The sequence below is a fragment of the Molothrus aeneus genome, chromosome 5, assembly GCF_037042795.1.
Source record: "Molothrus aeneus isolate 106 chromosome 5, BPBGC_Maene_1.0, whole genome shotgun sequence".
NCBI classification, from domain to species: Eukaryota; Metazoa; Chordata; class Aves; order Passeriformes; family Icteridae; genus Molothrus; species Molothrus aeneus.
The window spans coordinates 22147810-22164755 of record NC_089650.1 but is presented as its reverse complement, the minus strand read 5'-3'; the positions used below and the strand labels follow the sequence as shown (position 1 = coordinate 22164755).

The window sequence follows — 16946 nt, the reverse complement described above, 5'->3', positions numbered from 1 at the left end:
AAGAAAGAAAAACAGGAATACAAAATTTCCCAGCTGTCATGGGCAAAACTGGATCAGGATCCTCCAAGCCCATATGACAGCTGTGTTTGCACAGAAGCAGAAATGCCAACAGAGCTTACAATGGTTCACCCTCAGCTACTACAGCCAGGCATGCTACATTAATCTTCTCCCTGAGCATGTCCACTTTATTTTGTAATCACAACAGCAGAAATGAAAAAAAACCTGATGAGGTGATCTCTCTAGCCCCTGCCTGAGTGGGACAGTTCCCTGCGGGACTGTTCCTCGCTCTTTCTTTATTCGGTCCCACTTTAATAATAGTTCACATTTCCACAGCACTTTTCATCCTCAAGCCACTCTACAAACACTAATGAACTAATTCTTACAGCACCCATGCAGTGTAAATATCAGAGACAACAGAACAGTGTCCCCCCCATCTGCCCACCACATCTGTTGGAGGTAGCACTGCTTGGTGTGCCCACCCAGGGCCACACTGATGTCCCAAGGAGATTTCAGGCATTTCAAACTAAAGAAGATTTTCCCTCAACACAACAGGTCCTGCTTAGCTACTCATGCCCAGAATTCTGTTCTTCAGCAACCAGGCACACTTGAAATAAATACCCCAGCCCTGCACTTCTTTGTGCTACACCTCTGGTCTTGGGTGTCCAAGAATGGGACCCTTCCATACTGTTCATTGCTACACATGCCCCTATCAAATTAACAGAAAGCCACAGCAGCAGGGACAAAAGCTGGCAAAACTTTGTGGAAGCAGGAAGTCCAAAAACAGCCCTTGCTGACACTAGCCACCCACTGGGAAAAGGCCCAGGAGGCCCCATCTTGCCATGCCCAGGAGAACACACAGGCTCAACACCTGCTCCCTCATTGTCATGCTAAGCAGAGAGGATGTATCCTGCATTGAGATTACCAGATAAATAAGCAGATAATAAAATAGATCATAAATATGCACCAGAGAAACCAAATCCACTTAAGAAGCTGAAAGGGACTGCGGGTGTGAAGCACCAATCGATTCTAAGCTCTCCAAAGGATTCACTTTCTGAGAGATGCTCACAAGGAGAACCAAGAGACTTTGAGAGTTTGGCAAAATGAACAGTTAACTTCATTCCAGTATGACTGTTATCCTCCAATTACGAGTCACTAAATTAGATTCCTTCACAGTGAAATGCAGTCCCCATTTCTGCAATGCTTTATTAACTTTAATGCACTCTATACACTCTCTGTCTCTCACTCTCTTGCTCACTCACTTAAATGCTATATTTGTTCTCTTAAAATATGTTTCCTGCAGTCCCCCTGCATCAACTCATACAGTGTATTGTGGTTGGTTAGGCAATGGCTAGTTGCGATGCCCAGGGAGGAGAGTGTAGGTTTTCCCAGCCCCTTTCCCACCAGGAATAATTTATAGGGCCTTCCAACCCAAGGCTCAGATAGCATTCAAGCAGGAGCTATACAGGCAGTCATGGCAGCTGTCAGCACATGCTTCTCCCAATGGCAGCCAAGAAACCCATTCCCTACTCTTCACCTGTATTAAAGCAAATAAATCTCTAGCATCTACCTCCAAGCAGGAGAAGAGAGCCCAGATCCTGAAGAGCACATAGGTGCCAATCTGTTGGGTGTCTGTGCCCCACTCAGGCAGATTTTTCCATTCAATACAAGATGGAGTTATCTGCTCAGTGCCAGATCCTCAGGCTTTGGCCAGATGTGCAGGGAGCAGCCAGGGCTAGGAAGAAGCTCATTCAAAGAGGAGGTTGTTTGTGGCTTGGTAGCCAACCTGCCATCTCCAGTTTGGATCCTCAGCCATAAGCCCTCTCTGTACCAGGCAGAGCAATGCTTAGGTAGTCTGTGTTGTACCAGCCAAGACACCTCTCTCTCCATCTCTCACTCACACATAGCACATCTGTCATGCTCACAATGTCTTTCAGGTGCTCCATGGACAGTCTCTGTGACAGACAGCAGTGTTCTCCTAAGGGAATAGCAGGTACCAGGTCCAGGCTGGGCTCTCTCATAGGATGGGAGCTGGGGATGTGATAAGGCAGGAGAACATCAATAAATCACACCCAGCCCAGGGCTGAGTGTGGTTTTCACCATTCAGCTCCCACAAGGCAGCATAGAGGTGAGATGCTCAAAGACTAAATCAGGGATGCTCATGGTGTTACAATCCCTTCCCTCCTTGGAGCTGACTTGTGTTGACATCAGTAGCCACTCTTCACACAGCTGCTCACATGCATGTGCTGGCTGTTAGAGAAAGGAACAGAAAGGACATCCCAACACCAACCTCATCTCATGTTCCTCCTCTGGTCTGGCTCACTGCAGGCCACTTTTGAATGTGTGCTAGTAGAGACAAGGCGGGCATCAACCACCACAGACTTATTATCAGATTAAGGGGACCCCAGAACTACTGTGAAAATGTGTTTCTGCATACAGAGCAACAAGCTTTGTTCAAGACTTCCGCAGTGTTCAAGTGCAAACATTCACGGTACTCAATTAAGAAAGCACTGGAGACAGCATAAAGACCTCCTTCTAAGTGTGTTCCTGTTTCCAGTGAAAGACGAATGGAGAAATTCACACACAAAGAAATTCATAAGCACCTGACAAGGCTACAGCTGTAAAACAGAGTATTTACTCGTTTGTTGTTTCAAGAAAGTTTAATAATTTTACAGTCAAGAATGATTATAAAAACATGCAAGTATAATCTATTACCAAGTATTTTACATGAACAGATTTTCCTTTAGAGGTAGCGTGGGGCAACACAGTGTTTGAAGTATTTTCTGTGATTATGACACTCTGAAACAATTTAGTAAATCCCAAACTCCAGACTGGTACATAAAATCCTTTTCACATTACTGCACACTATTATATTGTCTCTGACTCCCTAGAAAATAATATATGGTAGGGCCATTAGATAAAGTGGTTTTACAGACATATCTATATTTAGGTATAAACATGCCAGTAAAATCATTATACCTCTATAATCTTATTTTACTTACCAATAAAATATGACCACCACTGTAGGGGAATGCAGCGTGTACTTACTGCAGAGCAATGTTACACAATCACTTTCAAAATGGGAAGTGAAAGCTAACTTCTCCCATTGAAAATGCAAGAGGAATGTAGGTAGTCAGACAGTAATTATTCCAATTGGAATTTAGCCAGGACCAAAGGTTAGATTGCTTAAAAATATCATGAGAACCTTACTTGACACTGCACTTTTATGTGGATCAGACCTAAGATAAGTATTAATAGAAAATTATTAGGCTGCACAGGCAAAATACAGCTCAGCATTAAGAGATAGTTCTGGATGATATTTCAAAATACAGAAAGTACACAAATAGGTCACTGTGCATTCAACCAGGCTAACTGTAAACAGACTACTACTCCAGCAGTGTACAGCAAAGACAGGCCATATTCAGGTCAGGTAAAGAAACTGAGGCAGAACAAGGACTGGTCACAGGTTTTTGGGGGTAGTTCTGTTGTGTGCTGACACTGGTACCTCCTTCTGCTGCAATCATGCCTTCTAGGTAGCCTTGCACACTAGGAATACCCTCTAGGAAGGGTGCTTGCAGGCTCCCCAAACCCAATCTCCAAGCTCAAGACAGCAAGAGAAAAGGAAGTCATGTAATACTGCAGTTCCAGACAAAAAGCTGTCTTGAAGGCAGCTTTCCTAATTAATAGGAAGACAATGCTTGGGACAGGAGGCTGAACAATGCCCCTAGCCACCATCAAAGGGAACTTCACATGGATACTGGCTCCATATGGGAGAACAAAAAGCCTACCTCCAGCCTCTCCCTCCTGTGCTTCATTGGAGGGACACAAGGAAGTCCCTATCCCAGTGGTTTTTTGAGCTCTGCTCACTGAGAGCTCTGATGCTCTAAGCACTGCTTAGACTTCAAGCCACAAAATCTGGATTCAACAGCTAATTTTGTGTCTGTACCAGCTGCAATGCTAATTCCCAACCCTTCTCTTATGAGTAGCCCAATTCCAGGCCTCACCACTATCACCACCTTCAGTCCCATTACTACCTAAAGACAGATGTCCTGCCAGACCCAGTGAGAGACATCAGCATTACCCTTTGGCATTTGCTCACCTTTGACAGCAACTTAATTCACACTGCCTTCATTTCTCTGACAGTTTGAGCAGTATCAGACAATAAACCCAAAAGAAATCCTTATGTTTCAGGATCAGGTTGGAGGTAGGAAGAAATCCATCTCACCTGTGAAATACTTTAAAAACCTCAGAGGTGCATTGGGCCTAGCATCCAACACACCACCAGAGAACAAGTGCAATAAAAGAAGCTGTAGGGAAGTCAGCATTGCACTAGATGGCTACTGGGCTCTCCCACAAGGATATGTCCAGATCAAAGAACAACACTATTTCTGTATTTACCAATGACAGAAGACTGGTGACATTTTGATCTTCTTGTCTACTACCTGCCTTATGGGCAAACTGAAGGAGCTACAAAAAGACCCATGGGTCAAAAAAAAAAAAAAAAAAAAAAAAAAAGAGGCAGGACTGACTGGAATCTCATCAACTGTTACTCCAAAGAGCTGGGGTTTAAAGCTATAAACCACATCACAATCTACACCTAGGTTTCTCTATCTCTCTGATTTTTGATGACCCAGTTTCAGTTTAGGACATCCTCTCAATCTCATGGTTACTCTGCAATGTAGACATGCTGCATGTTGTGTTCCTCTGAAGAGGCATTCCTCTTCTTCTAGCACTGCTGTAACTATGATCCTACCACACCTTCAGCCCAGGCTATTTGTACATTGACAACTCTTGTGCTGCTGTTTCCTGTATAACTGCTTACCACATAGGTGACATAAGTGCCCATAAATCTTCTCCTGGCTCACAGCCTTGTTGTTCCAGGAATTTTGTCAACAGACACAAAGAAGAGGAGGATGGATCTGGGGCACGATAAATGTGTCTTGAAAGCACCTGCACACTTCAGGTGCTGATAGACAGAATGAATGATGCTGCAGGAAAATCTCCATACATTCAGAGCAGAAAGATGGCAGAGACTAGGGATAATGGAAGTGCCATACACAGCGGTGAATGCAACTATCCAGCACCTGGACCAAAAGGGTTCATTATGGTGACCCTGAGTAAACAGCCCTCCAAGGGCATTTCAGTAGTTTCAGATGAAAACTGATATGGTTTAGTTTATTTTAACTAGCTTTGGACATCACTTATATTCTCATTCTGAGCTACAAATGCTTCTACGACAGTGGCAGAAACATTCCTCCAAGGTCTTTTGGACAGGTCTTCTTTCTATTCTTCACAATCACTCCCTCTCCAATATGTACCTTTGTCCACGCCTGTAACATCCCACAGATCCATTCCTATCTAACATACAAAATGTTTCAAATTTTCCCTTATTTCTCCCAATTCAGCCTTGTTCTTTTGGGGGATGCATCACATACCCCCAGCCAAATCCTTCAAAGCTTTTGGAGCTCCCTCATTACCTCACTGTTAGCTCTCTTTCCGTAGACACTGGGTGGGAAAGAGCACATATGTTTACTTCTAGTCTCTATTTATTTTCTTCAGAGCTGTTCTTTCTTTATTAAACCAGGTACAAACTCCTGCCTGACTTGGGCAGCGTCAGATACATCAGAGGCTAGTTCGCCTCTGTCTATCCAACAGGTATATGCAAGAATAAGGTGAAAAAGTACTTCCCCTTCTCTACCCCATGCAAAGGAGAAGAGCAATTCTCTCCCTGCACTTAAGGCAGTACAAAAAACACTTTGATCATCAATTAGATCCATATCATTCCCAATAGATGAAGAACTATGTCTTATTATTTTAAGCTTGCCCAAGGGTAAGTTCCCAGTGTCCTTCCCACTTCCTCCCACCCACTATTTTACATATCACAGCTGATAGCTTATACAGCCACAGCCTGCAACCTTCTGTTGAGACCAACACCAAATGATTCATAGAAATCAAAAATTAAAATCCTCGGCTTAATAGTCTTGCCCTTCCCCCAGTCACTTCAGGATTACTGTCTACAGCATCTGCTTTAGCACACTACCTGCTCTGAAACAACTCAAACAATAAGATTACCACTGCTAGGAGATGGCTCATATTTTGAAACATATCCCTAAACTCAGCCTAAATTTTCCCTTTGCTCAGCATTCCTGTAACTTTAATAATATCACCTTCATTCAGCCTAAACCATTTCTCCCTCTCAACTCACCATTTCCACCGTGAAAATGCTTGTAGGTGGTTATCTGATCACCCCTTGAGACTTTCCTCTGCTGCAGGAAAAGTTCAGCTGCGTTTATTGCTCCTCATAATTCGAGTCCCCTTGGATCCTCATCAGGATGAGTGAGGGAGAATGAAGGAAATGGCTGGGCAGGGAGCAAAGGAGCGGGTCTGACCTGCTTACCCAGACTGGCACACACGTGCAGAGCTGCAGGACTCAGTGTCACACACACAAAAGCCATTAAGAGAGACAGCAGGTCAGTCTGGCATTGCCCAGTGCCAGCTTCTAAATGCCAGAGCAGAGAGGCTTGGCACAGCCATCCCTCTCTGCAAGCCTGGCTTGCGGAGCCAGGCTAGAGCCACTATTCCCCTGCCAGGATCTCACCCTTCCCCCAGCATCCTGCTTAGAGAAGTTTAGAGGGTTGAGACAGGTCCTCCCTGCCAGAGACTGAAATATCCTCACCACCTGGAGGGTTCAGTTGCCACAGCTGTCACTCCATGCATGTGTATGCTCTGCTTGAAACAAGGGATTTCAAAGCTTACGAGGCATACACCATTTACCACTTGCAACTGTCGTCTGCCCCACCTCAGAACTGAATCTCAGCTCAGAGCGAGACCATCCAAATCAAGGGACATGCTGCTGCATGGGGGGTTTCAGCTGAAATCCACAGGATTTCAGCATGGTTGGAATTCAGCAGCTTTGCCTCCTGAAGTGCAAGACTCAGTTTAAACAGGCAGCAGAATGCTGCGCAGAGCAACGCCAGGTTTGCCTCCCAAATAGAACTGGAGCCCTTTGAAAATCCATTGGACAATCCTTTCCTTCCTTTCTTAATTCTCCACTTCCAGTTTTCATTTCCAAGCAGGAATCGACAGCACGTTAATAACATGAGGATATAAAAGACCACAATTTCCAAAAGCTAGGGATTTAAATACCTCCAATCCATTAATAACCATGAGAAACGCACATTTAACTTCACTTGGATGGTTCGGAAAAGCACATCCTTGGCATTTCTCATTATTTGATGTATTAATTTGAGGTTTTCTATTCAACTTTAATCAACTCTGCATTTTGTGCATTGACAGATTGATACAATAAATTTCAAAATTTAAAAAACAAGGAGAATTTTAATTTGCAATGGTGGAAATAAATGGGAAATTTAATTTTTCCCAGGCTCTCTCATGCACCTCGCTCAGTACCTGCTCATTCCCTGCATCATTTCCTTAAAGGGAAAACACAGAGCAGGTAAACAGAGTCTGCACTGGCTCTCAAAGGCAGCTGTCAAATTCCACACCAAGTGCCAAGATCCCCATTGATTACTCAAAGTCTCACATCAAGAGACAGTGTTAAATTATTTGGACGCCAGATATAAACCATGTAAAAGACAATTCAGAATCTTTTTTTTAAATGTACCATAAGCAGGAAAGAAAATATTTTCTTTTTTAAGCCAAAATTAAGTGATTCCTCCTCCTACAAGTCTGAGAATTCTAGAAAGGGCATCTGAGTCAGAGGGAGACAGCCTCAAACTACACTTGCACTTTGGTCATAGTCATCCTGTTTGCTGCTTATCTTCTCACATATAATGTATGACACAGGATACAGTTTTAAAGCATAAAGCTGCCCATCCCTTAAAAAAGATCCTCATGGGTGCACATTTCAGTTTTGGAACCCATGCAGCAGGACAAGGTAAGAAAAAATATGCACTGGCTCTACTCATGATGGCACTGCTACAGCAAAACTGAAACTGCCCTAAAGCAGAGTGCCAGGGTTCACCAGGCCTGATTAGACTCTTATGAAGGTGTTACAGACAGCAGAAATGGCAGAAAAGGTCACTTGATGCCTGAAGCACCAAGATGTGATGAGGACAAAAGAGCTGCTAAGTGGAGGTAGTGGGGTGGAGAGAGAGATGTATCCTGTGTGCTGGTCCAGGACAAAGCTGCAGTGCTACAGACATGGATGGGCCACATTTCACAGGCCACCAACATCCCTCATGGCCTCTTGTTCTCCACTGTTATGTAGCATTTTGGAAAGTGAGGTTTAGTCACCAAGGGACCCTGTGACAGTGCCAGCCTTGTTTATGAAATAAGACAGGGAATTAATCTGGAAGTGAAAGGGACCGAGATAATGGGTTTAGCATGTGGAAAGAGGCATGACAAGGCCACTGAAGCCAAGAAGAGTCAAAGGCAAGTTCTGGTCAGGCCACTAGAAATTATATAGGAGAACCCAGAAAACCTTGGTTTGAATCTCCTTCTTTGTAATTGCCTGTCTGTTGATCCCTCCCTTCTCCTCACTCTGATCCTTGGTAAAGGACTTTTATGTTCCTGTTATCATTACTTATTGAAAAATAAAACTATATCTACTCAGGAGAAATAATAAGGCAAGACAAATATATGACACCTAAAAGGGTGGAACTGAAGGCATTTGGAACAGTACACTCCCTATCCAGAAGCATCCCAAAAAACACTTATCACTTTAGAAAAGCTTGATCCTTATGATAAACACTAAAGCCAGGATGAGAATGGAGAATTGATAACCGCAAATCAGAAAAATTTGTGATAGTCTCATTTTTCTTCTCCTTTCCCTCTTTCTTCTTCCAACCCAACTCTCTTCCCTTTCCCTAACTTTCTGAGTTCAATGACCAGTAAGGGACCAGCCATCAAGCAGCTGGATACAATATGCTTTCACAGTACATTAGTGCTGTGCACCAGACCATGCTGTGCCTGCAATTGTATGACAGGTCAGGGCCAATTCATCTTTCTGAGACCTTCAATCAGCAGTGTCCAGAGAGCTCTCCCCATTGGAGGGACCCAGCCCAGCAGCCACTGACCTCTCCCTCTGCTCAGCACTCGATCATATTTACGGCGCTGCAGTGAAGGAAAGATACACAAGCAAAGCCATGTCAGGACCACAGCTCATCACTGGCTGCTGATGCTTCAGGGACAAGGATGGGAAGACCCAATCCAGTACAAACAAACCAGATTTGACTCAGCTGAATGCCATTTCTGTGCAATTTTTTTTTCCTGTTTTTTGTTTTCTCCAGCCTCTCAAATTCATTGATGCTGGCTACTTCAGGCATCTTTCCCAGCAGCTCATTCCACTGTTCATTCTTCCTCATGCCAGTGAATGCATGTGAGGAGGTACCAGCCCATGTCAACTCCCAGCCCAGCTCCACCACTGACTTCATCATGGTGCAGTTCATCCCCCTTGGACCACATCTGCTTTACACAAAAGTCACTATAGCTTATGTTTGCAGCAGGAAAAAGAAGCATTAGCAGCGAGGGTAAGAGATAACATAACCAGAACACGACAATTGTCACAATACTGAATACCAGTAAATAAAAATCAATACTATGGACAAAGTGTAGCCCTGGCTTATTAATGCTTTAAGATCAGTATAGTTTTAAAATAGTATAAGAGGGCTTAGTTAAAAAAAAAATCCAGTATTTCAATATTCCTTATCAACTTCCTTCAAGCTACAATGTATGTCCTACTCTACCACCCTTCCCCATCCATCATTTTTCTCCAATCCATTTTTTGTTCTTCATGGCTCCATTTCTCACTTTAAGCACTGTAATATTTTGGGCCATCCTTTTTACCTCTTAGCTCACTTATATTCACACCATTCATTGTCTGAGTTTAAATCTTAAAAGCATGGAGGGAACAAACCACAAGTGAAGTCTTGTTCTAATCCTTCATATCACCATCTAAAACCACTAAGCATTTTTTGAAAGTGCAAATGCCATTGTTTTTTTTCTCATCCTTTGCCTTATTCTCCTCATCAGAAAGATGGAGATGCATCTTCTCTGCTTCATAGAGTTGGAATGTTTAATTATTTATGGTATTTAAAGTACTTTTGACTCTCAAGCAATAGAAGCTACAGGAGCTGAGATTATTATTATTATTGCTTTCCACTGCACTTACCCGAAGGCAGCAATGTCTTCTTGTGAGATGATACCCAACATTACTCACAGGATCCCAAGAGAGTGTACTAAAACCTGTATGTCCAAGATCTTGAGGACAATAAATCCTAGTTTAGCTAGGAGCAGAGAGAAAGGAAATCCTGTAATACCACAAATACTTGGCGACTGCCAAGCTAATTCACGATACTCAATATCGACTTTGCCACATTGACTCAAATTGAAAACACTGCTGATCTGTAGTTTTTGATGAAACATGTTAGCAAGTGCAGATTTGTTAAGCTTATGCTCACAAAAATATCTAAACTCATGATATAATTCACCTAGTGCCAAGCCTTGCTGGCAAGGAAGAGCAAGAGCAATGCAGAGCTTTGGTGAAGGAGGCAGAGCTGCAATGGGCAGCCAGCCCTCAGGGGTGGAGCTGCAGCTCTTCTCAGCACCAGGGTCCATCCTCCAGGCAACTTCCAACCAGCCCTAGGAAACTCCTGTTTCACCAAGAGATCTGTCCTGAGGGTCTGACACAGATCCAGGAGGTCTGGTTCCAGCAGCTCTTGGACAGTGGAAATGTAAAGCCCAGCTCCATTTAAATTCACTTGCAGAAACTCAAAAAGGAGATCACCTAGGCATGGGTCTCCAAAATGGAGAACCTGGATTTAATTTATCTGGGGGAAGGTGGGCAGACCTGAATCAGCAGGCTTTACAGTATGGACAAAAAATCTTGGGAGCTCTAGTTCATTCCCAAACAAAATCCAGGAGCCTGCAGACCCCAAGAGTCCTGTCTGGGGCTTCAGTGTCAGAGGTGCCAGAAATTTGGGATTCATGGAGAAGTCCTCACATGTAATTTTGAGGCCCCATGCCGTTAGACCAGACCATGAGTTACAGCAGCCCACAGCTAGAAGCCCTGGAAGCCAGGGGAAGAAATACAGCTGTGACAAGTTCACCACAGTTAATTAGTGACTCTTACAGGTACCTCTGAAATTGCAGTGCCCCAATATTTGCAGGGAAAGGAAGGGAATCTTAACATTAAGTTTGACCTAAAAAAGTTTCAGCCTCTGAAGGTATCCCCCTGCCTGGAAAAGCTTCTTGCACCCTGCAGGCTTGTGATTCTGTCAGACTTCACAAACTGCACTGCACTGTGCCTGAGCACCAAGTGACACCTGGGGGGAACAAAAAAGGGTTTGAGGGGTTCTGGAAGTCATGGGGCAGCTGTTGTCATTGGCAAATTTACAGAGAGAAATTTACAGGAAAATTGCTCTGCTTTGGGGGATTTTTCTGTTGAGCAGGGACAAATGGTGATGGCTGGAGTAGTCCTGGAGTCAAGAGAAGAGATGCCCACCCTGACTCAGTTTCTTCTTTCAGTTTCCACTGTTTCTTGGGTTACACTGCCATAGAGCAATGTTGAAAGACTTGTGCATTCCCACTGCAGAATTAATTATAAGGTTAAATAAGGGTGTGTATGTATTTTTACAGGCACACACACACACGGTATATATTTGTTTATATATAAACATAAAGTGTTTGTTATCATTGTTTATTTTTATCTAAATTTAGAGGGTATATATGCACTCCATCTCATCTTGAACCAGGAGACAGGTCTGCATTTCTTCAAAGGTGGAAAATAGGTGAGAGAAGCAGCTCTTTACCCTTTTCCTGTCAGACCTGAAACGGCTCCAGCTCCCAAACACACTAAATCCATGTATTCCTGAAAAGGGGAAAATTCAAAAACCATCCTGGGACAGAAAAAGAAAAGGTGGAGACAACATTCAAGTCGCATCCCTATTACATCTAGGATGGCCCTTGAAGGAAATCAGCTCCTAAGTCAAAAAACCCAAATGTTATTGCTACACCAGAGGCCAGCACCCAGCACAAAGCAGCTGTTCTCCCTTCCAAGAGTGGTTTCTGGGCTGGAAGAGGAGACACCGCTCAGACAGTGGGTGGAGGTTCAGTGGCTCTATTGTCAGGGCTATCTTAACACTGCCCATCTTGAACTGCTGCAATAGCACTGAGGTGTCAGTCCTGCCTTCTGAAGGATTTTTATACAACCCTGAGGTTATAATAGCAAATAACCACCATGTTAAAGCAGTCAGTTGAAATTGTCTTTACCTCGGTCTTACCCTTGTTTGTATACAGCAGTACCAATATTGACATCCTGAATAGCCAAAGATTATATGCTGCAAATATTACCCATCCCCAAAATGATGTAGATAAAGCAAACCCAGTTGTCTATGTGAACTGCCTCTCCAAGTGCCTTGAGCACACCAATCATCCCCCTCTAAGCTCCTGGGGCTATGCTCACTTTGGGGTTTTCATGTTTCTTCTACTCAACATGGCTTTGATTCTTCTCCAGGCCAGGTCAAGGCCACAATGAAGGGAACTTCAGCCCCATGGGGTCCCCAGTTTCAAATAAAAAAAATATCAGCCCTTAGACACTATCCTTGCTTCCTGCAAAACCCCTCTGACACAGCCCTGCTTTAGTGTCCTGTTCAGGATGACAATGTGGCAGGACCTTGATTCCAAGCCAGGAGGCATTTCTGCACGCAGCCATGTCAATTGTTATATTTATGAAGATGCCAAAGTATATTAAAATTCTCAGAGGCCTTTGCACTATTCATTTCCACTACCACTGTGCCAGAGGGGTGTAAATCCCCTTTGATCTGATGTGGCAGCATCTTAAACCTGCTTTGCACAGGTGTTAGCACCTTTGTGAGGCACTGTGTGCCACAGGAGGGGGTTCATGATCCACATCCAGAGCATACACCCAGAGAGAAGCCTCTTGCCATGCTCCTAGTGGCATTTGTCTCAGGGGAGAAAGGGAAAAGCTGGAACAAATAAGACACTTATGCATTATCAACTGACTACACTGTTGGTGTTCTGGGATCCCCCTTCCTCTTGTTTATCTTCGGAGCCTGCACAGCTTCAGGGACTCTCCACCTCCCTGACCACATTCCAAGCACAGCCCTGTCATCACTTCATCCAGAGTCCCAGGGTACTTCAGCAGGACAAAAAACAATACCCATTTATCATTCCTTCTTTCCTAAATAAAGAAATCAGAGGACTCAACAAACCTGGAGCAGAGGTGAGTTGGTGGGCAAGCTGTGCAGCCCTTCCAGGTGATTCATCCACCCAGGCTGGCCTGGCAGGCAGCTAAGGAGCCATCCTCTCCAGATCCATCTGCCTTCCAGCTTCCCCCCACTGCTATAATTTTTATTTATATATAAAATATAATTGCCTAAAATCATATATTTAAAGAGGAAAAAAAAAAAGAAAGAAAAATCACCACCTCATACCCAAAATATCAGATACCCAGACACTGGGGAAAGAAAACGCACTCAGGCAGTGCATCAACTCCCTAAGGGAGGTACTCAGGTTTGAGTTACTGCCAAGATGACATCTGTAGGGAAATAAGCCACCAGATGCAGGGAATGGACTGCAGGGGCCCAGAGCAATGGGAAGGGGAGGGAGGAAAAAAAAAAAAAAAGAGCAAGCAAGGCAGAGAAATAAACCAAGAAATTAAGCAGTCTAGTTTGTTCATCACTAGCTATTCTGCTTTACAAAATTTACAGGCGTTTTCCACTCCCTATCTCTGCTGAAGCAATTTCCCAAATGTCCCAGTACCTGCTTCAAACCATCTGGCTTGCCATACCCCAGCCCAGCAGATTCTCAGCCAGAAAGGTTTCACTGCCCATTAGATCAAAGAAGAGACATCTTCTCTAGGTATTGGGATCTATGGGTTCCCTCACTTCTTCCCTCTACCTAGAGGGTCACCAGTCCCCTCAGAAATAAAAATAACTTCATACACATTCCAGCTTTCAAAGCAAGGCATCTTCCCAAGCATCTCTTTGGCAACATCAATCCTGTCTCCCTCACCCCTTCAAGCCCACTGGTGAGAAGAGGGGGTATGTCCCACACCAGCAGAAATGGGAAAAGAAGAAGTTGATGTTTCACCAAAAGGCTTCGGACTTGTCACAGCAGGGAGAGAAACACACTTGAAAAACCTGGCCCTGGCACTAACCATCATCTCCTGGACTGGTAGTGCAGGGCAGCTGGAGCTGCTGGGGCTGAATACCAGATGTGAGATGACAGGAATGCAGAGCAGCAGTCACACAGGGCAAACATGGAGGCAGTAAGAACCACAGGCTCCCTCTGGGACTGCAATGACATGTTCAGCAGACAACACATTTAGAGCAAGAGCAGTGGAAAAGATGCACGTACCAAAGAGTCAAGGGAGCAGGGTAATGAAGAGTCAAACCATCTGACCACAGCTTACAATGAACAGCATCAAAGCAAGACAAGCAATGTGTGAAAGAAGGGCAAGGTCTAGGGAAGGTTCTGCAGCATAAAACATGCAGGGCACCGGCTTCCCTACAGAGCTCACCTGCCCAGAAGACTTTACCCTCCCTAATCCAGCAACAGCCCAGAACAACCACTAGTAGCAGTTCTAATCCTTGTTTCACAGAGCCCCTCTAAAGGTCCTTAGACATGCCTGAAAACTCAGATGACCACCAGACAACTGTACTTTGCACATGTGAAATCTTTGTACTTGTGAAACCTGTACCTGTTGTCCAGCACCTGAAGGAAGCAAAGGAAGGTCCTTGTCTTTTCCCTACTATTTGCTGTGTTCCAGGAGACAGCCTTCTGCTATTACAAAAAATATCATCTGATGCTGAAACCTCACCTAGGGATACCCCTTTCTTTTTTTTTTATAACCTTCACTGGATTTTCGGTTTTGATGGGCCTCACGCCAGCACCAGGGTGTCAGCCAGATGTCAGCACAGCTGAAACAGAAGCTGCTGCAAGTAGACAACTGGTGGGACAAGGGGATCCCATGGGGATGGATGTGACCACACTTTCAGTTGCATGACTGAGCCCATGTACTCTTTTCCTACAAAAGTTTCAACCAGAAGGGGAGTAAAAGGAAAGTCACAGAGCAACCAGCAGATGTGCTAAGAGTAAATCAGATAGAGCTGCATCATAGAGAGAGGGATGACAGAGATGCTTTGCCTTTTCTTGTCTTCAGGTGCTTACTACTCCCCAAAAAGCCCATCAGCCTGTGCCCTTCCTCTAGCAATGCACACTTTTCCAAGGAGGTGGCCAGGGACAGTTAGGTGCAGGCAGTCCTTCCACTCCATCACAGGCTGACATCCATGCCAGGTGCAATGCACGCAACCACACACCCATGAACAGTGATCAGAAAAAGTGGATAAAAGCTAAGGGAAAGGAAATAGCAGAGCAGAGAAAGGGAGAACAAGAAGAAAAGTAAGAAGTGAGAGGGACAGTGATAAAAAGAGATAATAATGGGAGAGAAAGTGAAGAGGGAGTTACTTTGCAAGTGGTAGCTAAAAATCTCCCAACGTTTACAGCAAATGATGCATGAAATACACTGTCAGAAATGTGATGCCCAGAAACTATTGCTGCTAAATATTTAATCTGATTGGCAGGGAGCCGTTAAAAACCTCAGTCTGGATCTCAAGCTTCTACAGAGCAACAGGTAAAGTAAATACTTCAACATGTAGTGATTCGCCGTGGGTGTCACCAATCCTTCCAACCTGCAGCACTTGGCAGGGAAAAATGTTGTCAATGGATATTAGCAACATTAGAAACAGGCTAGAGGAAAGGTGCTGTTTATGGACTTTGGCTCCCACTGCAACCTAGAGAAAAGGGGAAGGTGGATATGCCAATTGTCTTCTTCAGAAATTAGAACACACATGCTGCTGCGAAGATGTCACACAATGCAGTTCACGTCCCTCACGCACTAGAAAGTCATGCAGGAGCATGGTACATCAGTGCTGCAGGTCTACTGCCTCACACTTCCCTGCATGTAATCCCTGAAGCCAATCTGCAGGCAGACCAAAGGCTGCCTCCAGCAATCAGCTCCCACCGTCTGTCGAGCATGAAGCAGGTCAGGACGTCCTGCACACGTGTGTCCTAATGCCACCACCAAGGAGGCAGCAGGGCAGCTGGGGTGCAGGCAGGCACACAGCCCTTTGGGTAGGAAGCCTGATTAGCTGCTGCTGCAGCATGCAGAGGGGACACAGGGCAGCCACCTGCTAACAGGGGCTTGCACACTGCACACCCAGTGCAGGGTCCCACTTTGCTGACTCTACCCATAAAGCTTTCAGAGGCACTGCTGTCCATGTCACCTCTGGTGTCCCTGAGCCAGCAGCTGAGCTGGGTCTGTGCTCCCAAACAGTGGCTTCTTGGAGCCTTGCAAAGGAGGAGGATTGTGTTTAGACAAAGCTTTTGCAGTTTAAAAGTACAACTCTGTTCTGATTTAGAGTCAAACCTGGCCACTCAGAGATAGTCTGGGAAAAGAAACAGACTTTCTTTTCAATCATTTTGTATTGTTCAAATCCACTCATTTCCAGAATGAAGCCATTTAGAGGGTTGTTTATTTAGGTATAACGTAACATTTTAGATTTTCCAAAACTAACAAAGGTAAAAATATTCTGCTCTGCTATAGTGAATTTCAGACCAAGTTCCTCACCACCATCCAGTACTCCAGCAACAGGAGTACAGCTCTTCCTAAGAATTCTGCAGGTCCAGGGCATGTGGTTGACTCAGTGCTGACTGGCACTGACAACTTACAAACTGCATGAGCCATGTAGCTACCTTCCAAAAAAAGCATACATAGATATAAGTAAATACATAAGAAGCGGAAAGCCATGACAGAAATCTAGGGGAAAACCAATATGCTCCATACTTGTTCAAGAGGACAAGGGATTTTACTGTATCCAAAACCCCATTTCACATAAAACATCTGCAAATCTAACACTGGCTGCAGAGCATTGGAAGTATGGGATGAGGGCTCCACAGATAAGACA

At 44.5% G+C, this 16946-nt stretch overlaps 1 protein-coding gene across 2 annotated transcripts in view; it reads right to left on the bottom strand.

The window, feature by feature from the left end:
- The window catches only part of GRIN2B (glutamate ionotropic receptor NMDA type subunit 2B), a 205589-nt gene that overhangs the window by 169895 nt on the left and 18748 nt on the right, over positions 1–16946 (bottom strand). The gene's annotated exons all lie outside the window — the stretch shown is intronic.